This window comes from Terrapene carolina, unplaced genomic scaffold (assembly GCF_002925995.2).
Source record: "Terrapene carolina triunguis isolate 2854851 unplaced genomic scaffold, T_m_triunguis-2.0 Scaffold85, whole genome shotgun sequence".
Lineage (NCBI taxonomy): Eukaryota > Metazoa > Chordata > Testudines > Emydidae > Terrapene > Terrapene triunguis.
The window spans coordinates 18,027,705-18,040,616 of record NW_020664436.1 but is presented as its reverse complement, the minus strand read 5'-3'; the positions used below and the strand labels follow the sequence as shown (position 1 = coordinate 18,040,616).

Sequence of the window (12,912 nt, the reverse complement as noted above, 5' to 3'; positions counted from 1 at the left end):
TTAAGTTAAGCACTAGAAATCTTATTTATATCTTTATTTGTCTTGTAACCATTTCTGACTCTTATACATCATTGTTTGTACTCACTTTGTATTTAATAAACTTGTTTTATTGTTTTATCTAATCCAGTGTGTTTAAGTTAAAGTGTCTGGGTAACCTAGTTAAGATAACGTTAGTTTATATTATTCCCTTTAAGGAATAATGGACTCAATATATTTGAGGAGAGGGCTGGGTTGTAGAAGACAAATATTTATGGGGGGAAATCCGAGACAGGGAGTGTATTTGTGTCACCCTGCAATATAACCAAGGCTAATGAGAGCCAGGGCATGACTGGCTGGCTACAGGTACACAAACACTTTTGCAGTCCTTCAGCTGGCGCAATGACTACCTCTGTGGCAGGCAACAGAACCAAAAATTACATGTCACTGAATTAACTGTTGCTAATGGTTTTGCTTTTTCTTACTTTATTTTTGGATGACAGTGATGGATCTTTGTTTTAAATTTAAGATGTACTCCACCAGCTCATGCTAGTTAGCTCAAATCATGTGTCTAAACTACTTGACAGTGTCTCTTTAAACACATGCATAAGGGCATACAACATTTCTGCTCAATAAAACAATAAATTATAATGAGTGAAGGGAATGACAGGGCAAAGAGGACAGAATCTATCTATTATAGAAATAGTCTAAAATTGCAAATGAAAAATAGCACCTGCACTGCATTAGCCAAGCATTTTTCATATCTCCTTCTCTCTCTTACAGTTGTTCATCTGTTTAAATCAAAATTGTAGTTCAAAATATTCAGGACAGTCCAGATGTTAAGGTCTGTCCTTACTCATTTTCAGCTGTGTTTGTTCTCTCTCCTTACTTTAGCAAACTGCAGTAGAAGCCAACAGGTCTCCGCAGGGGTTGGCATTGACAGATCCTAGTGCAGGACTGCAGCCTTAGGCTGTGTTGCTGCTGAAGTGGATTTTCAGGCAGAAGCAATATGGATAGCACACTCATCCCCCTTGTCTACTCCTCCCATGTTCAGACTGTCTTCCTTGAGTTCCAGGCAGAGGCATGATGCTGCTGAGACCATTCATCCCCCACCTCTCCATCCTTCCCAACCCACTGCCTGGATGGGGAGATCCATGCATGGAAAGATGGATGGGGCTTCTTGCCCTGAAGAAGAATATGAGCATTTGGTCCAATGCAAATAAAGTCTGCCCTCAGCTCCCATGCAATCTTATTAACTTAGAAAGGGGCAGGGAAGGAGGAAGAGCATGCACAATGTGGCCTTGTGCTATGAGACTGGAAATTGCCATCAATATGAGCAGCGGAAAACTAACAAGGTACTAGATAAGCAGCCTGCCATTGCTAATACATCTTTGAAGGATACTTGCTGATATGTTGTCCTTATACAGAAAATAACTTGCAGTTAATGAACACATACGATGAAGAAGGGAATTTAATTTTTTTTAAAGATCACTAGCCCAAAATGTCTCTAAGGAAATGTTAGCAAGGAATAGTGAGTAACTAGTATCAGAATGAAAAACATGAATTTAAGAGGATGTTTTCTTAAAGGGCTTCATTAAATTATATCCTAAGTGACATGCTGCAATAAACAATGGCATCCCCTGGAAATGATCTCTAATACAGATTATCATATCTGTGAAAAATTATCCTCTGATAGGGCCACGCTGCCTGCAGGCTGCAGCATACCCTGTAAAGTGACAGCCACCAAAAAAAGGAGTAGCAAGGAATGCTGAGATGGTAAACAATCTGGTTCTTCAAAAACAACAAGGAGTCTGGTGGCACCTTAAAGACTAACAGACTGTTAGTCTTTAAGGTGCCACCAGACTCCTTGTTGTTTTTGTAGATACAGACTAACACGGCTACCCCCTGATACTTGAATCTGGTTCTTCTTATTGGAGAGTGCTGCTGTAAACTGACCAAGGATGCTCAAAACTTTTTAGACTGGAGATCAGATCCTTTTGCTGAGAGACAAATTGCAGCTAACAGTTGATTCCTACCAAAACAAATTTGATATAAAATCATCTCTAGTTTGTGAATACATTGAATTTGGTTAGAGAAAAACATGCAATGTGGTTAACCAAGGTGCCCACTGTTTGCATTTTAGTGCACTTCAGATTTACTGATATTATTTGCCCTTTTTGATTGAAATGCACCTACTTGAGCAAGGGCAAGGGCAAATAAGACCTATGCACGACTTAGGTCCCACTTCAGCCTTCAAAATGAGGTTTGAGTGCAATCTAAATGAAGCATAGGCCCGATGCTGGTTAATTTGGCAAGGGTGAAAATGACTGTAAGTTAGCAGAATGCAGGAAGAATTGTAACTCAGTCAGCTTGGTCTAGCAATTTTTAGGTTTTTTTTCTTGTAGATCTTTTGCATTAGAATTACACTGTTGTTAATTTCATTCCAGCTACAATATTAACTCTAGAAATCCCCAGGGTTTGAGCTTTACCGTTGTCAACATTTTAAAGCAGAGATAAAGGAAGAATCCATATAATGGCTCATTAGACCATTACATCAGGGAAATGCCTGCTCAATGGGTTGCCATTGTTTTAACCACGTGGAGAAGAGCTGGTCAAATAGGTTTAAGAGGGATGCAAGGAGTAGATAGGCCTGGTGCTGGACCTCTGGACAGGGATCAATTTCACCTTATGGAATAAAGCCAGATCAGTTAGATTTTTGATCATCATGGTTTTACTGCTGTGTAACTTACCTTTGCGCAATAGACAAATTGTAAGACTTTTCTAGCTTGCTAGCAAACAATCAGTTACTTATATACAATAGTTGCAAAGTCACCTGATCAGCATGGTACCCAAGAGAAGTACAGCAAAGCTGCTTTTTCCGCTCTGTTCTCACAAGAGAATGAGTTAGCATAGTTATTTAGTTGTTGTTTCTTGTGGATGGTACCACATGATAAATATACAGTTAGCACTAAAGTGCCACATACTTAGAATCAAATACTGCCTTAGCACAGTATTTTCAGGCAGCTTTTATTGTCTTAAGTAGAGTAGCACATGAAGCTGATGGCAAAATTTGGACCAAAATGTATTTGATGTTTGTTCATCATGAACAGAATTTTTACATGTATGTGACATCAAGGGGACTAGACAAAAAGTGCAGCCAGAAAAATATTTTTTTCCAATCTTCATTTGCTTAAAAAATAATAGTACCCTTTCTTGTCAGAAGCAGATCTTGCCATAGCAACTGCTGCTTTTGTTTCCGCTAGAGACAAGGTGGGTGGGGTAATATCTTTTATTGGACCAACTGTTGGAAGATTGCCCACTGTCGGAAGACGGGATACTGAACTAGACAGACCTTTGATCTGACCCAGTATGGCCGTTCTTATGTAACTTCTGTTGGTGAGGGAGACAAGCTTTTGAGCCACACAGAGCTTTTCTTCACATCTGGGAAAGGAACTCCCAGCATCACAGCTAAATGCAAGGTGGAACAGATTGTTTAGCATAAGTAGTTAGCACATATTGTAAGGGACCATTAAAGGTGTACCGGCCCATTAACACCTCTAGAGTCCTAGGACAAAAAGAGGGGGTTAGTGGGTTACATTATAAACCATAAATCCAGTATTTGTTTTCTCTAGACTAGAATATTGCAAAATGTAAATTACCTTAGGCTATTTGTGAAAGCCACTCAAGGTATGCCTACACTGCAATTAGATCCCATGGCTGGCCTGTACCACCTGACTCAGACTGGCAGGATTTGGGCTGCGGGCCCGTTCAGTTGCAGTGTAGACTTCTAGGCTCAGGCTGCAGCCTAAGCTCTGGGACCCTCCCACCTCAAAAGCTCCTAGAGCCGGGCTCTAGCCCGAGCCCGGAAGTCTGCACTGCAATTAAGCAGCACCACAACCCAAGTCCCGTGAGCCCAAGTCAGCTGGCCCAGGCTAGCCGCACGTGTCTAATTGCAGTGTAGATATACCCTCAAATCCTATTGTAGAATGCATCTGCTCCCCTCCTAAGCAATATAGGTTGGCAGGAACAAACTAAACCTGTATCTCACACCAAGAACTGTCTGCTATTGTCTGTCACCCTACTTCCAGGGTGAAATTTAAGGTACTGCTGTTACCATGCACAAAGGCTAGATGGTGAAAGACTACAAAGACTACAAAATTTAAATGGTTTAGGCCCCAAATACTTCAGAGAACTCTTTCCTCTCAAGGGAGATGTGGGCAAAGTGTTCTCATAGAAGACCCTTGCCTCTAGAGTTTGTATCTTCCATACATTTCTTTAAGCCCAAGCCTATGTGTGGGGGGGGGAAGATAAGACACACAATGATGTGATACATTTTATAAGATTAAAGAAAAACGGGAAGTTAAAAAATCAGAGCAATAAAATTGATACATATTTTCTCCCATTCCCATCATCGTTATACAGGCCTGGGCAGCTTAACACCTACTGTTATTAGGAGAGTGCATGCACTTTCAGAGAAATGTGTGAGCACAATTACATCACCATTATGGTCCATATGAACAAAAATTACCAGGTGAACCAACAAGCCCTCTCAAAATTTGTATAGAAAATAAAAGGTCAGAAAACTGAAGAAAGAAAACTGCTAATCAAATATATCCTTACTTCTGGCATGCTATGCACACATATTTCTGGTATTTGTAGCAGAAGAGTAAATAAATCCTATTTTGAAGTGTATAACTTTGCTATAATTACAATCTGAAACTCAGATCCTAGAATTCATTCTTAGGCAGACTACAGAGACTTCATAAAAGTCTGTGGGATTATTTGTGGACTCAGCACTCTGTCTGCACACAGGAATGGCAGGAATGGACCTGATTCTATAGAAATCCTAATGTATTTTTAAAATTAGATTCAGAAAAAAATCATTAATATCTCCTATGTTTTCTGCATACATTTTGTTCAGCCTAGTCCTTGCTACAGCTATGTCTCGGGCTATGTCTACACTAGCACTTTTGTCGGTAAAACTTTAATCAGCCAGGGGCGTGGAAAAAACACCCCCCGACCGACATAAGTTTCACCGACAGAAACACGGGTGTGGACAGCGCTATGTCGGCGGGAGATTCTCTCCTGACAACATAGCTACCGCTGCTTGTTGGGGGTTGTTTAATTATGCCAATGGGAGAGCTCTCCCCATTAGCACACAGCAGCTGCTGTGGAAGCCCTTACAGCGGTGCAGTTGCAGTGGTACAGCTGTGTCACTGTAAGGCCTCTAGTGTAGACATAGCCTCTTATATTTGTATCAGCACTTCACTTTAAGCACAGCTCATTTATTTCTCTATCAACATGCTACAAAAAGCCCATTAACAAAGACATGTGTCTGCACTTCCATCACACCTTATCTAACAAAGACAATCTTTTAACTTAACACTGTTCACAAGCCCAGCCATTAGCAAAGTGCAGGTTCTACAACACTGCTATTTGCTTTCAGAATCAGTTAACACTTACTTTTACATTTGCAGTGTTTGCTCGTCCATCCGCTGTATCTTGTGTTTGAGCTTTGACTGAGGACAGGAAACAATTTCAACTATCTTGTATAGGAAAGTACCTATGCAAAAGCCTCTCCATAGTTACAGTTGTAACCGGCTTGCATTCTAAAGCCCTATTTTAGCTACCCTTGAAACGTTGACTTGGAAAATGAGCTCTGCCTGAAAATTGCCAGACAATGTTTCTCCAAAGTCTAAGGAAAATCATTAAACTACTTTGAACTACAGGTCATTAACAAAAAATTAACTTGAGAAACTTTTGATTTTGTCTAATGTTTCCTCATCCACCTCAAGTCTTTTTGAAAACTTATGCACCAGCAATATTTCAAGAAAACTATTACATTTTTTGTGAATCACTGAAACCTGATACTTACAACACCATGGCATCTTGGTTACTGCACCACATTTCCCAAAGGTCAGCATTATCAGTAAGCTCCTGATAGGAGAAGGGCCAGTATTTAGGTATTTAAAGGAAGCTCAAAACTACAAGGGAGGCATCCAGGTTAAGTAGTAGGACTTACCAGAAAACAAGAATTTTCTCTTTCATGAACAATATGAAAATGCTGGAATTTGTTTTTGTTCTGATGAGGAATGAAAATGAGACCGTTTGAAAAGAAATTCACAAAAAAATGAGAGAAAGAAAGACTCTTGCCACAAACAGCATGGGAGACGCAGGTTCAAGACCTGGCTCTGAATCAGGATTTTGTTTTTTACGCATCCCCTTCAGAAATTCTATCCTGGACTAAGATGCCTTCCTGATAAAAAAAATTAATTAAAGTGATATATTTCTGTGGAAAGTATTGGTTTCAAAGAATCCTCATTTTTTTGTGACACCTCTAGCAAGTAGTAGCTTCTTATAGTTATACTATTGTATTAGAAAAGACATGATTAACAATCAAACCTATAAGTTGTTACCCTTTAACATAAATACATAAATCAATGAACAGTGAACAACAAAACATTCCTTCATAGATCAAAAACCTTCTTAAAAGTACAGAGGGTCTTTACTTTGTCTAGTCTCCACCTTAGGGGAGATATACGTGTTTCAGGGCTACTCCAGGGCATACCAAAAAACGAACAAACAAAAAGATAGAAAAGAAAAAAAAACATGTACCCAGCATATAGAACAAACAGAAGCTATTCACACAACCCACACATGTACTGGCAATGACCAGCATTTCTTTTCACAGGAATTTCTACCTCCTGGAAATGATATTTAAAACAAGCCTTTCGAATACAAACCTGATACGTACCTGACTGGCTACTTGCTCCCTGTCTGACAGTCCCAAACTGGCAGCCTTGACAATTGAATTCCTTCACACATACAGCAAGCACAAAGGCAGTTCCCTACCGATGTATATGCCTGTATAGGTAACTTTAGGTCCTACCTAGCCATAGCATCTGAGTGATGCTGGAGTATGTAAGAACAATTGCAATCTCTCTCATTTCCTTCCAGCCTAAAGGTAAATCATGGGAGGGAAAAAAGCATGAGGGTCTAAGGAAAGGGGAACTTTTCATGTGCAGAGAGAGAGAGTGAGCCTGGGCCTGAGGAGAGTGGGTGGGTGATATGTGAGACATGGTGCCATAGGAGTTGGTCTCCCTCTTTCCCACCCCCTGAGGTGGATTCTCCATCTTTCAAGCCCAGGCAAAAGGTACTCCTGGATTCTTCATTAATGCTAAGCTCTCATATAGTAGAATCCACAAATAACGCTTTCTTCTACCTCTGTTTGGCTTGAAGACTGTCCCATCATGGTAGATGATGACCTGGCCTTAGTTATTCACACTTTTGTTACCTCTCAGCTGGACTACAGCAATAGAAATACTTTAGCACTTAGGAAACTCCAACTGGTACAAAATGCTGCAGCACGTCTCCTCAGAAACATGGACTTAGTGAGAGCACATCAAACCTTTTCTCTTTTCTGTACACTGACTTCCCATAAATTATCAAATCAAGTCCAAGGACTCAGTCCTTATCTTCATGGTGCTGCATGACCTGGGCCCAAGATATATAAGACTGCCTACAGCTCTGGGATGAAGACTGTGGTTGACACAATGGAAATTCCTACAAAAAGGATAAACCTCAACTGCACAGGAGACAGTACTTTCTCGGGGGCCTGTCTGAGATTGCTGAATGAACTCGTCCTGAAACTAAGGACCATCACAAATTTCACCATCTTCTACTCCAACTGCAAAGTGCATTTCGTTCATATTGCCATCTCTAACATAAACAAATAGCAACATGTATATTAAAAAACCCATAATAAAACCAAAAATCCCCTCTCCAAAAGAGATACACCACTGCACATATTTCTCCTCCTAAGGAGAGAGTGAGAGCACAAACAACACAATAGATTTTAGTCACATCCCTTAATGCATTATTGGAAGCACTCAGATATTACAGTGATGAGCATGGTATAAGAACCTACACAGAACAGGGCTGTGATCCCCTCCACTGCTTCCCAGTCACCAGGACATCAGTTCCTAGGGGTCTTTGTTATCCATTCTCCCTTGCTCCCTCTCTGTGTCCCCCCAGCTTTCTTCCAGGACACCTGTAATAAGGGAGCAGGGCCGAAATCTCCACTCCCTTTGCTCAGAAATGTTACGAAAGGAGCAGAGGTGGGATTTTTTATTTTTGAGAGTGTTTGAAGAGGAATATAATGGGGTGTCACTCCCTCCCCACTCCGCATGTGCCATTGGCTCTCCGTCTCCTCATCTGGTGAGCCTAGGACCCATTCTCATGCCAAAATAAAAAAATACCATCCTATTTTCTGCTTCATTATACCACAGCACACATGAAGCCTAAACAGTTTACTTTGTATAACTACTGCCTGTAGGTTTTCTGGCCCACCAGGGACAGCCTTGGGCAACATCACCTGCAGCTCTCTTAGTTTGCTACTGAGTTCTTGGTCTCCCAGTCCTGAGCTCAGGTTTATCCCTTTATAGTTTCGAAAGACAGGGACCTCATCTCTTGGACACATGATCTCTAGACTCTGTCCCTCCTGAGGATCTATATGTCCCAGAATGCCTGCCATACCAGGCACACTCACATGTTCATGTGCTTCAAGGTCCAATGTGCAGGTCCAGGGAGTTTAGTGGGGGGTTTTTCCACAAACCTCCCACATATTTTTAAATAGCTATTGCATGGGCTAAGAACTTCAGTAGCCCATTTTAGCTTAATTAAATAACTTGAATGCCTCAATTGCCACAAAGGGATTTAGCTTAGAATGCTATGGTCCTGTTTCTGAATTTCCACAATGGCTTATCAGTTGAGCTGGTCAAAAATGCCGTACCCTTCTACTCCCCACACGAAAACTTCAACTTTTCACTGGTGGGAGGAAGCCTTTGATAAAAAGTCAAAATTTCCCATGGACTTTGTGGCAAATTTCATTTACTTGAAAACCCAGTTTTCCAGGGAAAACCAGTTTTGACAGAAAATCAGTGACTAGCCCTATTCATCAGTATTGTTAATGTTTACATACACAATTATATAGAACAAAATGACAAATCATTGCCCTTTGTTATTATCATTATAGACCCTGATACTAAAATCATATTCATGCTGCAAGGCAGCTGAGGGGCTGCCTGTGTGGATCTGATTGAAAGACTGAGGACTTAATTCCTAGGTTTGTAGGTTTAATAAGTGATGGTAAGAAGTTTTATTGACCAATACCTCTTCCAATTCAAAGCGCAACAGAGGGTGTGGTTAACTAATTTGTATGTAAATGAGAAAGAAATAATTTGCTGGCTGCATATCAGAGATATTTTGTTAGCATATGATTCATTTTTGTTTACAGGCCCGCACGTGTTCCTAACAAAGGGCTGACTCACATGTACTGTAAACTAAGACACATCAAGTAAAATGATGTTTGGCAGCAAAGTATCTACAACGTATTACCTTTTAAATATTGACATTTGACTTTCTGTCAATGTGCAGCTGTGTACTTATTTTTAATAGATCTTTTCTCTTTCTTTTAATAAACAAACCAGAAGGAAAGTGCAGGCTGCTTGGGGTTCTGTTAGTACACAACATTTTGACTATTGCTGACATCTCCTTGACAGCTCCACCTATCAAAGGTGGCATGGAAATGATATAAACACCTCTCATTATGCTTGTTAATGATGAAGCAGGATCAGAGAGATTTACCTGTTGGATGTACAACTGTGACTTGGATTATTTATGGAATTACTGCAAGATAGAATGAGGTATTCCTTGTTCTGATAACTCTCTCCCATATGTATAAAAGATATATATATATATCTTTATATCAAGAGTCATATAGAAAAATGTGGGCCAAATTCTTCTCTGTTACATGCATGCCAGCTCAGAGGGTTCCAGGAGGTTGTATGTATTTATAACTGAGTGCAGAATTAGGCCCCATAACTCTTCTGGAAATAACTGTATGTTATGATAGCCTTGGGAGTGATTTTCCCCTCTGCGGTGTCTGTTGCCATCACAGACCATCTGGGGAAGAATTGCAAACATTTGTAGGGTCACCATAAGTGGCCTCATGCTGCAAGCTCCACCACAGTGGGTGTGCGGGGGTGGGGCACAAGGTAAAAGAGGGGCATGTCGCAGGAGTCGCCATAGTGCTACCAACATGTTGTGCTCCTCCAGGAGTGGAGCAGCACATAGATAGCCATGATAATTGGGGGCTAGCCCATCTGTTAGAGCAGTCCTGCCTCTGGAAATAAAGTTAAAACATTTTCTAGTAGCTAAAACTTAACAAGCTAGCCTGGGTTCCAGGTAAAATCCTTACCGCAGCTTCCCAGCACATTGCTGACCAAATTCTCAGGTCAGGAGCTCCCCCAAAAGTCAAAGTGCTCCCCCTTTGTTTTCTTAGGTGAACAAGAAAGAACATAAGAACAGCTATACTAGATCAGACCAAAGGTCCATCTAGCCCAGTATCCTGTCTTCTGACAGTGGCCAATGCCAGATGCCCCAGAGGGAATGACCAGAACAGGTAATCATCAAGTGATCCATCCCTTGTTGCCCATTCCCAGCTTCTGGCAAACAGAGGCTAAGGGACACCATCCCCGGCCATCCTCGCTAATAGCCATTGATGGACCTATCCTCCATAAATTTATCTAGTTCTTTTGTGAACCCTGTTATAATCTTGGCCTTCACAACATCCTGTGGCAAAGAGTTCCACAGGTTAATTGTGAGTTGTGTGAAGAAATACTTCCTTTTGTTTGTTTTAAACCTGCTGCCAATTGATTTCATTTGATGACCCCTAGTTCTTGTCTTATGAAAGCAGTGAATAAAACTTCCTTATTTACTTTCTTCACACCAGTCATGATTTTATAGACCTCTATCATATCGCCACTTAGTCGTCTCTTTTCTAAGCTGAAAAGTCCCAATCTTATTCATCTCTCCTCATACAGAACCTATTCCATATCCCAAATCATTTTTGTTGCCATTTTCTGAACCTTTTCCAATTCCAATATATCTTTTTTGAGATGGGGCAACCACATCTACAAAGAGTATTCAAGATGTGGGCATACCATGGATTTATATAGAGACAATATGATATTTTCTGTCTTATTATCTATACCTTTCTTAATGATATCCAATATTCTGTTCGCTTTTTTGACTGCCTCTGCTCATTGAGTGGATGTTTTCAGAGAAATATCTACAATGGCTCCAAGCTCTATTTCTTGAGTGGTAACAGCTAATTTAGAACCCATCATTTTGTATGTATAGTTGGGATGATGTTTTCCAAAATGCATTACTTTTCACTTATCAACATTGAATTTCATCTGCCATTTTGTTGCCCTGTCACCCAGTTTTGAGAGATCCTTTTGTAGCTCTTCACAGTCTGCCTGGGACTTATCTTAAGTATTTTTGTATAATCTGCAAATTTTGCCACCTCACTGTTTAACCCCTTTTCCAGATCATTTAGGAATATGTTGAATAGTACTGGTCCCAATACAGACACCTAGGGGACACCATTATTTACCTCTCTCCATTCTGAAAACTAACCATTTATTCCTACCCTTTGTTTCCTAACTTTTAACCAGTTACCAATCCAGGAGAGGACCTTCCCTTTTATTCCATGATAGCTGACTTTGCCTAAGAGCCTTAGTGAGTCAAAGTCAAAGTCTTTCTGAAAATCTAAGTACACTATATCCACTGGATCTCCCTTGTCCACATGCTTGTTGACCCCACTCAAAGAATTCTAGTAGATTGGTGAGGCATCGTTTCCCTTTACAAAAACCATGTTGACTCTCCCCCAACAAATTATGTTCATCTATGTATCTGACAATTTTGTTCTTTACTATAGTTTCAATTAGTTTGCCCAGTACTGAAGTCAGACTTACCCGCCTGTAATTGCCGTAATCACCTCTGCGGCCCCTTTTAAAAATTGGCATCACATTACCTATCCTCCAGTCATTTGGTACAGAAGCTGATTTAAATGATAGGTTACAAACCACATTTAGAAGCTAAGATCAAAGTGTAGTGTCTGTTCTTATCAGTTTAATATCTGATATGTTCTGCAATTTCACATTTGACTTCATTCAGAACTCTTGGGGGAATACCATCTGGTCATGGTGACTTATTACTGTTCAATTTATGAATTTGTTCAAAAACCTCCTCGAATGTCACCTCAATCTGGGACCGTTCCCCAGATTTGTCACCTAAAAAGAATGGCTCAGGTTTGGGAATCTCCCTCACATCTGCAGCCATGAAGACTGATACAAAGAATTCATTTCGTTTCTCCACAATGGCCTTATCATCCTCGAATGCTCCTTTAGCATCTCGATCATCCTATGGTCCCATTGGTTGCTTAGAAGGCTTCCTGCTTCTGATGTACTTAAAAAAATTTGCTATTACTTTTTTGAATCTTTGGATAGCTGTTCTTCAAATTCTCATTTTTGGCCTTCCTAATTTTTACACTTGACTAGCCAGAGTTTATGCTCCTTTCTATTTTCCTCATTAGGATTTAACTTCCACTTTTAAAAGGATACCTTTTTGCCTCTCACTGCTCCTTTTACTTTGTTGTCTAGCCACGGTGGCATTTTGGTTCTCTATGTTTTTTTTTTAATTTGGGGTACACATTTAAGTTAAGCTTCTATTGTGGTGTTTTTTTTTAAGTTTCCATACAGCTTGCAGGAATTTCATTTTTCACACTGTACCTTTTAATTTCTGTTTAACTAACTTCCTCATTTTTGTGTAGTTCCCCTTTCTGAAATTAAATGCTACTATGGTAGGTTGCTGTGGTGTTTTCCCCACCACACAGTTGTTAAATTTTATTATATTATGGTCCCTATTACCAAGCGGTCCAGGTACATTCACCTCTTGGACCAGATCCTGTGCTCCACTTAGGACTAAATAAAGAATCCTCTTGTAGGTTCCAGGACTAGCTGCTCCAAGAAGCAGTCATTTAAGGGGTCAAGAAACTTATCTCTGCATCCTGCCCTGAGGTGACATGTACCC

At 40.3% G+C, this 12,912-nt stretch overlaps 1 pseudogene; it reads left to right on the top strand.

Annotated features, from left to right (window-relative positions):
• Nucleotides 1–11,904: 11,904 nt before the first annotated feature.
• LOC112109158 lies at nucleotides 11,905–12,004 on the top strand (annotated as a pseudogene).
• Nucleotides 12,005–12,912: the final 908 nt, after the last annotated feature.